Below are 16,306 nucleotides of genomic sequence, written 5' to 3'. Positions count from 1 at the left end.
TGAATGCTTCAAATCTTCCTTAAGTAGTTTTTCACATACACTGTTCAGATTTGTGTCTAGAAAGAGGAGTATTATTTTCTATATTCATCGAATATTTCTATCTCCGTCATTCTTCTGACCTACCCTATTATACACGTTCATCTTTCATCAAAAAAATGATGGTGAAAAAAACTACTTCCAGAGATCCCACCTCGGACGATTGAAACATAAACAAAAAAATGAAAAGTGAAGAAAACGAAAAGAAGACAAAAATAAACAAATAAATTTCACTTTCATACTATAGAGGAAAAAATAAATAAACGGAGAGTGTTTGCATTATTAAATGTTGGCAGTTGGGCAAATACAATAGCCGGGCAACAAACAAAAGACCAGAAAACATTTTAACCGGCTCTTTCCCCCTTGCCCACCCCTCTCACACAATATAACTCTCATTGTGTATTGTAAGGGCCACGCATATTGCGTTCATTATGTGAATATTCATAGATAATCCAATGAGGGCACAAAAACAAAAAAAAAGATGAGTAAATTTTTTAAATATTTTGTATTAGTTTTCTTTGCTTTCGGTGAATGTGTGCTTGTGCCATATTTATTTGAGGTTACATTTATGGTGATCGATGGATTTGTTAACAGTGTGGATATTATTTAATCGGAAATTATGTCAAGTTAAAGAAATGCAAATTTTCGGTCGAACACAGTTATGGTAACAGTTCCTTTTCGTTTGTAACAGGTTATCGTTACCAAAGCTGGTCGTAATAAGCGGTTTATTTAAATGGGTACGAAATACACTGGAGAAAAATGATTTCTAACATATATATTAAATTAAATGAAATTAATAGTGATATGGGTTTTCTTCCAATGATTGCATAGTACATTCTCATAAAATTTGGACAAAACTTTCTGTATATATAAAATTTTGACAAAATATTCTATAAAAATAAAATTTAACAAAATTTTCAACAGAAATAAAAGTTTCACTAAATACTCTATAGAAATAAAATTTTGACAAAATTTTCATCAGAAATAAAATTTAAACAAAAATTCTATACAAATAAAATTTTGACAAAATTTTCTATAGAAATAAAATTTTGACAAATTTGTCTATAGGAATAAAATTTTCCATTCGTTTTGTTTTGTTATTGTTGGTTTTTTTTTTGACAAAAAAAATTTTGACAAAAAATTTTTGACAAAAAAAATTTTTTTGACAAAGTTTTCTATTGAAAAAAAAAATGTTGACACAAGTTTCTATAGAAATAAAATTTTGACAAAATTTTCATCAGAAATAAAAAAATTTAAACAAAAATTCTATAAAAATAAAACTTTTACAAAATTTTCTATAGAAATAAAATTTTGACAAATTTTTCTATAGAACAAAAATTTTGACAAATTTTTCTATAGAACTAAAATTTTGACAAAATTTTCTAGAGAAATAAAATGTTGACAAAATTTTCTATAGAAATAAAATTTTGACAAAATTTCCTATAGAAAAAAAATTGACCAAATTTTCTATAGAAATAAAATTTTGACAAAATTTTCTATAGAAATAAAATTTTGACAAAATTTTCTATAGAAATAAAATTTTGAAAAAATTTTCTATAGATATAAAATTTTGACAAAAAAAAATAAAATTTTTACAAAATATTCCAAAAGAAAAAAATTAACAAAATTTTCTATAGGAATAAAATTTTGACATAAGTTTCTATAGAAATAAAATTTTGACAACATTTTCTACCGAAATAAAGTTTTGACAAAACTTTCTATAGATATAAAATTTTGACAAAGTTTTCTATAAAAATAAAATTTAACAAAATTTTCAATAGAAATAAAAGTTTGACTAAATATTCTATAGATATAAAATGTTGACAAAATTTTCATCAGAAAAAAAAATCTATAGAAATAAAATTTTGACAAATTTTTCTGTAGAAATAAAATTTTGACAAAATTTTCCAGAGAAATAAAATGTTGACAAAATTTTATATAGAAATGAAATTTTGACAAAATTTCCCATAGAAAAAAAAATTCACCAAATTTTCTATAGAAATAAAATTTTGACAAAATTTTCTATAGAAATAAAATTTTGACAAAAAAAATGAAATTTTGACAAAATATTCCAAAAGAAAAAAATTAACAAAATTTTCTATAGAAATAAAATTTTGACAAAATTTTTTACCGAAATAAAATTTTGACAAAACTTTCAATAGATATAAAATTTTGACAAATTTTTCTATAAAATTTTGACAAAATTTTCTATAGATATAAAATTTTGACAAAAAAAAAAAAAAAAAATTACAAAATATTCCAAAAGAAAAAAATTAACAAAATTTTCTATAGAAATAAAATTTTGACATAAGTTTCTATAGAAATAAAATTTTGACAACATTTTCTATAGAAATAAAATTTTGACAAAATTTTCTACCGAAATAAAGTTTTGACAAAACTTTCTATAGATATAAAATTTTGACAAAGTTTTCTATAAAAATAAAATTTAACAAAATTTTCAATAGAAATAAAAGTTTGACTAAATATTCTATAGAAATAAAATGTTGACAAAATTTTCATCAGAAAAAAAATTTCTATAGAAATAACATTTTGACAAATTTTTCTGTAGAAATAAAATTTTGACAAAATTTTCCAGAGAAATAAAATGTTGACAAAATTTTATATAGATATGAAATTTTGACAAAATTTCCCATAGAAAAAAAAATTCACCAAATTTTCTATAGAAATAAAATTTTGACAAAATTTTCTATAGAAATAAAATTTTGACAAAATTTTCTATAGAAATAAAATTTTGACAAAATTTTCAATTTTGACAAATTTTTCTATAGAAATAAAATTTTGACAAAAAAAATGAAATTTTGACAAAATATTCCAAAAGAAAAAAATTAACAAAATTTTCTATAGAAATAAAAGTTTGACAAAATTTTTTACCGAAATAAAATTTTGACAAAACTTTCTATAGATATAAAATTTTGACAAATTTTTCTATAAAAATAAAATTTAACAAAATTTTCGACAGAAATAAAAGTTTGACTAAATATTCTATAGAAATAAAATTTTGACAAATTTTTCTATAGAACTAAAATTTTGACAAAATTTTCTAGAGAAATAAAATGTTGACAAAATTTTCTATAGAAATAAAATTTTGACAAAATTTCCTATAGAAACAAAAATTGACCAAATTTTCTATAGAAATAAAATTTTGACAAAATTTTCAATAGAAATAAAATTTTGACCAAATTTTCGATAGAAATAAAATTTTGACAAAATTTTCAATTTTGACAAAATTTTCTATAGATATAAAATTTTGACAAAAAAAATAAAATGTTGACAAAATATTCCAAAAGAAAAAAATTTTCTATATAAATAAAATTTTGACGAAATTTTCGACAGAAATAAAATTTTGACCAAATTTTCGATAGAAATAAAATGTGGACACAAGTTTCTATAGAAATAAAATTTTGACAAAATTTTCATCAGAAATAAAATTTAAACAAAAATTCTATAAAAATAAAACTTTTACAAAATTTTGTATAGAAATAAAATTTTGACAAATTTTTCTATAGAACAAAAATTTTGACAAAATTTTCACTAGAACTAAAATTTTGACAAAATTTTCTAGAGAAATCAAATGTTGACAAAATTTTCTATCGAAATAAAATTTTGACAAAATTTCCTATAGAAAAAAAATTGACCAAATTTTCGATAGAAATAAAATTTTGACAAAATTTTCTATAGAAATAAAATTTTGACAAAATTTTCAATTTTGACAAAATTTTCTATAAATATAAAATTTTGACAAAAAAATAAATAAAATTTTTACAAAATATTTCAAAAGAAAAAAATTAACAAAATTTTCTATAGAAATAAAATTTTGACTTAATTAACAACATTTTCTATAGAAATAAAATTTTTACAAAATTTTCTACCGAAATAAAGTTTTGACAAAACTTTCTATAGATATAAAATTTTGACAAAGTTTTCTATAAAAATAAAATTTAACAAAATTTTCAATAGAAATAAAAGTTTGACTAAATATTCTATAGAAATAAAATGTTGACAAAATTTTCATCCGAAAAAAAATTTCTATAGAAATAAAATTTTGGCAAAATTTTCCAGAGAAATAAAATGTTGACAATATTTTATATAGAAATGAAATTTTGACAAAATTTCCCATAGAAAAAAAAATCACCAAATTTTCTATAGAAATAAAATTTTGACAAAATTTTCCATAGAAATAAAATTTTGACAAAATTTTCGATAGAATAAAATTTTGACAACATTTTCAATTTTGACAAATTTTTTTATAGATATAACATTTTGACAAAAAAAATGAACTTTTGACAAAATATTCCAAAAGAAAAAAATTAACAAAATTTTCTATAGAAATAAAATTTTGACAAAAGTTTCTATAGAAATAAAATTTTGACAAAATTTTTTACCGAAATAAAATTTTGACAAAACTTTCTATAGATATAAAATTTTGACAAATTTTTCTATAAAAACAAAATTTTCGACAGAAAGAAAAGTTTGACTAGATATTCTATAGAAATAAAATTTTGACAAAATTTTCAGCAGAAAAAAAAATTCTATAGAAATAAAATTTTGACAAATTTTTCTATAGAACTAAAATTTTGACAAAATTTTCTAGAGAAATAAAATGTTGACAAAATTTTCTATAGAAATAAAATTTTGACAAAATTTCCTATAGAAACAAAAATTGACCAAATTTTCTATAGAAATAAAATTTTGACAAAATTTTCGATAGAAATAAAATTTTGACCAAATTTTCGATAGAAATAAAATTTTGACAAAATTTTCTATAGATATAAAATTTTGATAAAAAAATAAAATGTTGACAAAATATTCCAAAAGAAAAAAATGTCTATAGAAATAAAATTTTGACAACATTTTTGCTAAATAATATTTTTTGTAGTTTTAATAAGTCTGTTAAAAGACTTTTTTCAAAATATTAAATTTTTTTCAAAACTAGTGTACAATAAATCTAATATCGGCACAAAAATGTCTACGCAAAAGGTACTAAATCATTTGCTGGGGTACTACGGTACTGACCAAAAAGTACTATAGTACTGCATTTTCCATCCCTGATGTACGAGTTTAAAATAGTGATAATAGAACATGGCTAAAAATGACTTAGACCATTTTAGACTTAACAAAGATTTTTGCCCTTTTTGTATTGAAAATTTTTAATACTTTAATCACAGGCTACGTACAATATTAACTATAGCTTTTGATAGAAGTATCCAGAAAATTCGAACTTTTTACTGGATGCAATTCACATCAATCCGAATAAAAACAACGAACTCTATTAAAAAATGCTAAGTCGACTTAGCGTACTCTGGAATGAGACATAGATATCATCATCGTATTCCTCAGGTTCCTCTTCGTTCTCCTGTTTTTGAACAGGTTTTTGCTTTGTAGTCAAGGCACAAAAAGTCAACAAATGTAAAGACGACTTCATTAATTTTTAAGAATTTTTCAGAATTTCTAAAGCCAAGTAGATGTCAGCCAAACAAAATTTTCTTTCAAGTAAATATACCCAATTTTAAGACGAATCGCTTAACTATATATCGGACAAGGAAATGAACTTAAAATTTTTTTCAGTGTAACTACAATTTATGAAATTCTCCCTTCTCATTAAAGAAAAAAATAAACTAAAATTTAAGAGAAACATAATTGACTAATAATTACCAAACTAACCATGACGTAGTTTATACTTAATATAAGGAATAAAGAAAATTTTATTGAGCTGGAGAAAATTAAAAAAATAAATAAATAAAAAAAAAATTTTTGGAATATACATACGTTTGTGGGAGCCACCGTGGTGCAATGGTTAGCATGCCCGTCTTGCATACACAAGGTCGTGGGTTCGGTTCCTGCTATGACCGAACACCAAAAAGTTTTTCGGCGGTGGATTATCCCACCTCAGTAATGCTGGTGACATTTCTGAGGGTTTCAAAGCTTCTCTAAGTGGTTCCTCCGGAATGTGGAACGCCGTTCGGACTCGGCTATAAAAAGGAGGTCCCTTGTCATTGAGCTTAACATGGAATCGGGCAGCACTCAGTGATAAGAGAGAAGTTCAGCAAAGTGGTATCAATGTGGACTGAATAGTCTAAGTGAGCCTGATACATCGGGCTGCCACCTAACCTAAGCTACGTTAGCGGAATTTTTTCTGTGGATTGGGGCATTAAAAAAAAAATTAAAAGAAGACCCTTTACACTACGTTGATGTGTATGGTATTAAAAAAATTCTTACGTGTAGCCCATGCGATATATTATTCGTAAATATTGTGTTCATAAAAATTCAGAATCTAATGTCCTACTAATTTTCTCTTTCAATATTAAACAATAACCAAATCAGGAAACAATTTTCAGTTACGCAAATCTGTTCAGTATTTATCTTCCTCGCCTTAAAACAAATTTAAGTTAAAGCTATTGTCCTTCTAAAACCTTTTGATATCTGATATACCATCTAATACCCACCTATAGTGAATAAACATTTTCAAAGTCCCCTTTTGCTTTACCATTAAGGAACTTGTGTTAGAGAAGCTTCCTCGATTTGGTCCAGTTATTGTTTAAATTACTTTAATTATAACATGAACGAAATTAAATATGTTTTTTTTATGAAAATTGGCATATTTCAAGTTTATTATCGATGGATGAGATTTGTGTAAAAACTCTTCACGCTACCTTTCTTCTTTTGGCAATTTGTTATGGCCACTAACGATAAGCATGGGATACCACCAGCAAAAGCGGCTACAAAATTGGCACTTGAAACCAGTAGTAGTGTTATGAAATTTCTTTGCATACTATATATATTTTTTGTTTGGTTTTGGTATTTATTTTGTTTTAATTTTTTTTTGTTTGTCGTATAGCTGTTTTACATGATCATGTTAATAATGAAAGTTTTTCGGTTTTTTAATACATTTCATCACTTTTCATGGACTCCATAATGTGTGGAGGTGCTTGAGTGTAGTTCATCGTCATTGGTGATCGTGATAATTTTCCTTTCATCTTAATTTATTAATGCAGTTTTGTTTTATCTTCATTGGCTGGTCCAAAGGGAAGATTTAAAGCTTATTATTACTTTTCGAAAAAAAAACATTCGAGAAAAGATGCCCAAAATGATGTAACCCAAATGAGTCGATCATTTATTCACTCACATTGCAAATACAGGTTAATGGGATCATTTGTGTTTTTCTGTTATTGTTAATACAGGTGTGGAGGAATTTTTGAATATTTTGAAGGTATGTAATTGGCGGGATTTCCAATGAAGGAATAAAAGCAATTTTATTGATGGGTTGGGCTGCAGATCACATTTTTTTATTTGTTTGATATATGATATGAAAGTTGTACTAGTCAATATATTGATTGTATTATTTGAAGGATTTTTAAAGAGAGATAGTGAAAAAAACTTCAATATTCATACATAGTAAAACATGTGGAATAAAAGGTAAATCCAGACATTTTCAAGATAGAAACTAAAATTACTATTTGTATTGGGGCGCTTAGAAATTTTAACTAAAATTTACGCATAGAGTATTGAAGAAAGATATCTGTTTCAAAGACTAACAAAAGCATGCATATAACAATCCCTAAAAAGGCTGTACACAGAAAGAAAAATAAGCTCTTTAATGGATACATGTACTATTTGGTGCAAAATTTTAACTAAATTTTAATCCTTTTTATACCCTGCTCCACACTGTGGAACAGGGTATTATAAGTTAGTGCATCTGTTTGCAACACCCAGAAGGAGACGAGATAGACACATGGTGTCTTTGGCAAAAATGCTCAGGGTGGGCTCTTGAGTCGATATAGCGATGTCCGTCTGTCCGTGAACACATTTTTGTAATCAAAGTCTAGGTCGCAGTTTTAGTCCAATCGTCAGAATAGATCCCTATTGATTTTGAAAGAAATAAATTTTAAAATTTTGCACAAGAAGAACAATTAGTACTGTAGTCAAGTGTGCCAAATTTTATTGAAATCGGTTCAGATTTAGATATATATCTTTCGCCCGATATGGACTAATACGGTTCCAGAAGCCAGAGTTTTACCCCAATTTGGTTGAAATTTTGCACAGAAAGTAGAATTAGCATTGTAGCTATGTGTGCCAAATTTGGTTGAAATCGGTTCAGATTTAGATATATCTCCCATATATAGCTTTCGCCCGATTTACACTCATATGACCACAGATGCCAATTTTTAACTCCGATTTAGTTGAAATTTTGCACAGAGAGTAGTATTAGCATTGTTGATATGCGTGCCAAATTTGGTTGAAATCGGTTCAGATTTAGATATAGCTCCCATATATAGCTTTCGCCCGATTTACACTCATATGACCACAGATGCCAACTTTTTGCTCCGATTTAGTTGAAATTTTGCAGATGGAGTAGAATTAGCATTGTAGCTATGTGTGCCAAATTTGGTTGAAATCGGTTCAGATTTAGATATATCTCCCATATATAGCTTTCGCCCGATTTACACTCATATGACCACAGAGGCCAATTTTTAACTCCGATTTAGTTGAAATTTTGCACAGGGAGTAAAATTAGCATTGTAGCTATGCGTGCCAAATTTGGTTGAAATCGGTTCAGATTTAGATATAGTTCCCATATATATGTTTTTCTGATTTCGACAAAAATGGTCAAAATACCAACATTTTCCTTGTAAAATCGTCACTGCTTAGTCGAAAACTTGTAAAAATGACTCTAATTTTCCTAAACTTCTAATACATATATATCAAGCGATAAATCATAAATAAACTTTTGCGAAGTTTCCTTAAAATTGCTTCAGATTTAAATGTTTCCCATATTTTTTTACTAACATTGTGTTCCACCCTAGTGCATTAGCGACTTAAATTTTGAGTCTATAGATTTTGTAGAAGTCTCTCAAATTCTGTGCAGATCGAGTGATATTTAAATGTATGTATTTGGGACAAACCTTTATATATAGCCCCCAACACGGATGTGATATGGTATCGAAAATTTAGATCCACAAAGTGGTGCAGGGTATAATATAGTCGGCCCCGCCCGACTTTAGACTTTTCTTACTTGTTTTTTACTAACATTGTGTTCCACCCTAGTGCATTAGCCGACTTAAATTTTGAGTCTATAGATTTTGTATAAGTCTATCAAATTCTGTTCAGATCGAGTGATATTTAAATGTATGTATTTGGGACAAACCTTTATATATAGCCCCCAACATATTTGACGGATGTGATATGGTATCGAAAATTTAGATGTACAAAGTGGTGCAGGGTATAATATAGTCGGCCCCGCCCGACTTTAGACTTTCCTTACTTGTTTTGAGTTGATTTTGCACCTACAGAGTTAGTATACAACTAATATTGGGTCCAATATTAAAAAAGAGGAAATCGCTCAATTAATGTGGGTAATAAATCAAAATTCGCGAAAATCGGGCAATATTATTATGTAAGAGTTTATCATGTAAGTCTAAATACACACAATTTTTTTTTCTGATACAATCACCAAATTAATTGATCCAATTAATTTTTTAATTGAGATGTCTTCAATCACGAAAATGATAGTATCAATCACAGTTTTAGTTGGGCATAGAAAAAATTCTTGATTAAAAAATTAATGGATTTTTTTCATCAAATTTCAATAAATTTTTAATTGATTCAATTAAAATTTTAATTGATATTGATTGTCAAACTCAATTAATTTATTAATTAAAAAAGGTAACTATTTTTAATTACTTTCTGAATTGGCTTAGAGTTTTTATTTGGATTACCAAATGATTGTTTGAAATATATTTTTAATTAAAAATTAAAAAAAATCAGCACTTTTTTAACTGAATTAGTCTTCCAAATTCGATTAAAAAGTTAATGGTATCAATTAATTTTTTAATTAAAAATTTTAAAAATTTCAATCATTGACTTAATTAACTTAATATTTCTATCATGATTAAAAAGTTAATTGTATCAATTATTTTATTAATTGAAAAAATTCTCAACTTCAATTAACTTTTTAATTGGAAATGTTTTGGTGATATTTTTTCTGTGTACGATCGGATAATACATAAAGATTTGAAACTTGTGTAGCATTGGTTAATAAATAAAAGTATTGTTGCCTAATTTGGGAAAATCGAGCGATGTATATATATGTATGGGAGCTATATCTAAATCTGAACCAATTTAGATGATATTTTCCAGGTTTAAGTGAAACTACAGAAGGTAACCTTGTGCTAAATTTGAGTAAGATCAGTTAAGAAATGACGTCTCTATGGTCAAGCATAAGGTTCTTATGGGCAAATTTTTCAAAATCGGGCTATACATATATATGGTAGCTATAACTACATCTGAACCGATATCGATTAAATTTTGCACACACAATTAGTACTACAGAGGACTGGATATAGCCAACTTTGAGTAAGATCAGTTAATAAATATGGGTTCTATGGAAAAATTTGGGAAAATTGCGCTATACATATATATGGGAGCTATATCTGAATCTGAACCGATTTCGATGAAATTTTGCACAAATAGTTAGTACTATAGAAGATTACATTTAGCCAACATTGAGTAAGATTTGTTAATAAATAAGAGTTTTACAGACAAATTTAAAAAAATCGGGCAGTACATATATACTAGAGTGACCGCAACTTATATGGGGCAAAAAAAAAAAATGTCGGAATCTTGTTCGCATTAACAAAACGAATCCCCTTTCCAGATATTGGGATAGCCAAAATTTGAGCCCGATTAAATGACGTTAACACGTGCCGCTCGTCGCTCAAAATTTGAAAAATTTTTGGCCAAAAATTTGACGTATTGAGCCATAACTCGAGAACGGTAAATAATAAAAACACATACTATATCACAAACGATAGCTTATTTTGTCCTTAAAAATTTATGTTATGAGCAAAATTGTTGTAACTCTGAGTCAAACCGAGTTACGCCAGCCTTAAGCTTCGAAAACGCGACCTGGTGCCACTAGGAGCATTCGTCTCAACCCCACAAAACGAATCCCCTTTCCAGATATTGGGATAGCCAAAATTTGAGCCCGATTAAACGACGTTGACACGTGCCGCCAAACTTTTTGGCAAAAAAATTCGTTTTTTTCAAAGTTTGAGCGACGAGCGGCACGTGTTAACGTCGTTTGACTATCGCAATATCTGGAAAGGGGATTCATTTTGTGGGGTTAAGGCGAACAAGATTCCGACATTTTTTTGCCCTATATAAGTTGCGGTCACTTAATATATACTCGTATGGGAGCTATAGCTAAATCTGAACCAATTTGGGGGAAGGTTTGCAGACTTGCAGGGTGATGAAGAAGATTACTTTTTGCTAAATTTGGTGACGATCCGTTTATAAAAAAGCGTAACGTGACCCCATTTGTCGAAATCGGGCGATACATATATGTATGGGAGCTATATCTAAATTTTAACCGATTTTTTCCAAATTCAATAACGTTCGTCCTTGTGCCCAAAAACATCCTGTACCAATAATAATAAAGGATGCGACCGGAATCCTGTGAACAACAAATACATTGACAGACGGACGGACGAACACCAAGCGCTAGATCGACTCCGGAGATGATTCTGAGTCGATCGGTATATATTTTATGGGGTCTAAAATCAATATTTCTGGTAGGCACATATTTTGCAAATCACAGTTATTATACCCTGACCACTATGTGGTTTAGGGTATAAAAATACTATGTTTTTTTGCATGTACATTGCAAGTTGCAAGTTAATCTTAGCGTCAATTTAACAAAATATGTTTTCTGTATAATGGATTTTAAGGATTTTAGTGAAATGAAAATGTTGGCCAAAATATTATAACAAATTCAAAAGATGTATACATACATTTGTATATAAAACAAACATGTTTTGAAAACAAAACAAAAATATTTGACAAACCCAAAAAAAAAACATATTTACAAATTATATTAAATTTAGAAAAACAAAGAAGCAAGCACCATAAAATCAAATATATTTACATTAACTATTTTCAATTCGTACTATATATAATCTTTTTATAACACAAAAACACATTTAACAAAAATTTTTTATAATTGCAAATCATAAAATATAAAATAAAATATATTTATAGTAACTATTATACCCTCCACCATCGGATGGGGGTATATTAACTTTGTCATTCCGTTTGTAACACATCGAAATATTGCTCTAAGACCCCATAAAGTATATATATTCTGGGTCGTGGTGAGATTCTGAGTCGATCTGAGCATGTCCGTCCGTCCGTCCGTCCGTCCGTCTGTTGAAATCACACTAACTTCCGAACGAAACCAGCTATCGACTTGAAACTTGGCACAAGTAAAGGGTGATTTGTTAAGAGCTTGATAACTTTTTAAAAAAAAAAAACGCATAAAATTTGCAAAATCTCATCGGTTCTTTATTTGAAACGTTAGATTGGTCCATGACATTTACTTTTTGAAGATAATTTCATTTAAATGTTGACCGCGGCTGCGTCTTAGGTGGTCCATTCGGAAAGTCCAATTTTGGGCAACTTTTTCGAGCATTTCGGCCGGAATAGCCCGAATTTCTTCGGAAATGTTGTCTTCCAAAGCTGGAATAGTTGCTGGCTTATTTCTGTAGACTTTAGACTTGACGTAGCCCCACAAAAAATAGTCTAAAGGCGTCAAATCGCATGATCTTGGTGGCCAACTTACCGGTCCATTTCTTGAGATGAATTGTTCTCCGAAGTTTTCCCTCAAAATGGCCATAGAATCGCGAGCTGTGTGGCATGTAGCGCCATCTTGTTGAAACCACATGTCAACCAAGTTCAGTTCTTTCATTTTTGGCAACAAAAAGTTTGTTAGCATCGAACGATAGCGATCGCCATTCACCGTAACGTTGCGTCCAACAGCATCTTTGAAAAAATACGGTCCAATGATTCCACCAGCGTACAAACCACACCAAACAGTGCATTTTTCGGGATGCATGGGCAGTTCTTGAACGGCTTCTGGTTGCTCTTCACTCCAAATGCGGCAATTTTGCTTATTTACGTAGCCATTCAACCAGAAATGAGCCTCATCGCTGAACAAAATTTGTCGATAAAAAAGCGGATTTTCTGCCAACTTTTCTAGGGCCCATTCACTGAAAATTCGACGTTGTGGCAGATCGTAAGTCTATTCATGATGAAATGTCAAAGCATACTGAGCATCTTTCTCTTTGACACCATGTCTGAAATCCCACGTGATCTGTCAAATACTAATGCATGAAAATCCTAACCTCAAAAGAATCACCCTTTAGTTGTTATTGATGTAGGTTGGATGGTATTGCAAATGGGCCATATCGGTCCACTTTTACGTATAGCCCCCATATAAAAGGACTCCCAAATTTGGCTTGCGATCGCTCTAAGAGAAGCAAATTTCATCCAATCCAGCTGAAATTTGATACATGGTGTTAGTATATGGTCTCTAATAACCATGCAAAAATTGGTCCATATCGGAGCCTCTTGGAGGAGCAAAATTTATCCGATACGGTTGAAATTTGGAACATGGTGTTAGAATGTGGTCTCTAACAAACACGCAAGAATTGGTCCATATCGGTCCATAATTATATATAGCCCCCATATAAACCGTTCCCTAGATTTGATCTCCGGAGCCTCTTGGAGGAGCAAAATTCATCCGATCCGGTTGAAATTTGCAACGTGGTGTTAGTATAAGGCCGCTAATATCCATGCCAAAATTGGTCCATATCGGTCTATAGTTATATATAGCCGATCCCCAATCACACAAAAATTGGTCCATATCGGTTCATATTCATGGTTGCCACTCGAGCTAAAAATAATCTACCAAAATTTTAGTTTTATGGAAAACATTGTCACAATGTTATTTCTATAGAAAATTTTGTCAAAATTTTATTTCTATAGAAAATTTTGTCAACATTTTATTTCTATAGAAAATTTTGTCAACATTTTATTTCTATAGAATTTTTTTTCCAAATTTTATTTCTATAGAAAATTTTTTTTCCAAATTTTACTTGTATACAAAATGTTGTCAAAATTTTATTTCTATAGAAACTTTAAACTTAATTATATACGTATTTAATCGGCCTTTTTTAGTTTAATATATACTACGTATGGACTACCTTGTAATTTAGAAGACGGCGTTAGGAAGTTATAAGATACTTTGCCATCGGCAAGTGTTACCGCAACCCAAGTAATTCGATTGTGGATGACAGTCTTCAGTAGAAGTTTCTACGCAATCCATGGTGGAGGGTACATAAGCTTCGGCCTGGACGAGCGAATATACGGCCGTATATACTTGTTTTTAATTTGCACTCTATATAATTTGTTTTTATAATGCAAAAATTCTTGAGTAGTATTTTTAAGAAACAAAAAACCCATTTTGTTCTATTTTATTAGCATTTTTGTAATTACAAATTATAATAAATTTATAAAAAAAAAACAGCAATCACCATAGATAATAACAAAAAATTAATATGTGCTAACTATTGTTTTGATATTTATTTAATGTTTTAAATTAAAATTAAAATTTTGTCTTTTTTCAGGTACGTATACATCGCAAATAAAATATACAAAACACACGTCTCATTTTCTTTTTCGGTAAGTGTATTCCAATTCAACTCCTAATGGATATCAACACTTAAAAATTACGTAGTTTGCAGTGAATATCCGATTATTTAATCATGATCATTGATTTGTGGTCAATTTGAGTCTATAAATAAAAATTATCAGATATTTTGACTCTACTTCTTTTAGATTGTTTATTTTGGTTATTTCTTTAGGTTGCTTGTCTAATACTTGTAGATAATAAATTGTTTTTAATTAAATTTAAGACATATATTATCCAATGACTTGAACCACCTTGAACTCTTGCTTAGAGAAACAGGAACATGGCGTATAAAGTGTTTCAAAATCCCCTTCAAATTATCGAGTATAAGAATATTTAATTTGCATACAAAGTCTAGTACAGGGACGGAGCAAAAGGGTTAAAACTTTATTCAAATTTAATTTTTCAGAAATTGTCTAAACGGGCATCCGTACAAAATTTATTCTAGGATATAATATCTTTGAAATACAGATATCGTTTTTAGTTTTTCGTTTAGTTTACACTTACCTTTCAACAACGAAAGAATTCACGTGGGTAATATTTATATTCTCTGGTTGGTCTGGAAATATTTGCAAACCTTTTCCTTTGGTCTTTTGTTGTTTTTTTATGTGGAATAAATTTGGAGCTACGAGGTGATATTTCATTTTGGCATACACAGTCCTACTTTCTATTGGTGTCACTCAGGAAGATTCCTCATCTAATCAAAAATAATTTCTTTACAATTACAATTACGCTTATTTAGAAAATTTGCTGCACACTTATTTATATTTCTCATCCCTCAAATGAAATTTCTCACTACGTACCTGGTGTAGAAATTGTGTTTAAATAGATTTGTGATTTTCTCGTCTGTATTAAATTCTATTCTTATTCCTAAAGTTGACGGTTTATTACTTAATTCTGAATTACTTTCGGTTTGTGTTATTGTATCAAATTTTGTGATGTGGTGTTTGGACCTTGAATTATCCATATACCATAAATGTAAAACAAGTATATACGGCCGCAAGTTCGGCCAGGCCGAATCTTATGTACCCACCACCATGGATTGCGTAGAAACTTCTACGGAAGACTATCATCCACAATCGAATTACTTGGGTTGTGGTATCTTAAAACTTCTTAACATCGTTTTCTAAATTGTGATTTAGTCCATACATGGTATATATTAGACAAAAAAGTTATGTATAGTTAAGTCTGCAAATGATTACGAATCGATATGGACTTTTTGTACGTAGAGAGCCAGAATTGAAATATGGGGGTCGCTTATATGGGGGCTATATACAATTATGAACTTGATATGGACCAATTTTTGTGTGATTAGGGATCGATTTATCTGAGGGCCATATATAACTATAGACCGATATGGACCTAGTTAGGCATGGTTGTTAACGGCCATATACTAGCACAATGTACCAAATTTCAACTCACTCAGATGAAATTTGCTCCTTCAAGAGGCTCCAAAAACAAAACTCGGGATCGGTTTATATGGGGGCTATATATGATTATGGACTGATATTGACCACTTTTGGCATGGTTGTTAAATATCATATACTACCACCACGTACCAAATTTCAAGCAGATCGGATGAATTTTGCTTCTCCAAAAAGCACCGGAGTTCAAATCTGGGGATCGGTTTATATGGGAGCTATATATAATTATGGACTGATAGGAACCAATTCCTGCATGGTTGGTGGATACCATATACTAACATCACGTACCAAATTCCAACCGAAT

The 16,306-nt window shown here is 29.0% G+C and overlaps 1 protein-coding gene across 1 annotated transcript in view; it reads left to right on the top strand.

Annotated features, from left to right (window-relative positions):
* The window catches only part of LOC142226718 (uncharacterized), a 147,346-nt gene that overhangs the window by 18,991 nt on the left and 112,049 nt on the right, over positions 1 to 16,306 (top strand). The gene's annotated exons all lie outside the window — the stretch shown is intronic.

The sequence above is a fragment of the Haematobia irritans genome, chromosome 2, assembly GCF_050003625.1.
Source record: "Haematobia irritans isolate KBUSLIRL chromosome 2, ASM5000362v1, whole genome shotgun sequence".
Taxonomy (NCBI): Eukaryota; Metazoa; Arthropoda; class Insecta; order Diptera; family Muscidae; genus Haematobia; species Haematobia irritans.
This window is presented reverse-complemented; position numbering and strand designations above follow the sequence as displayed.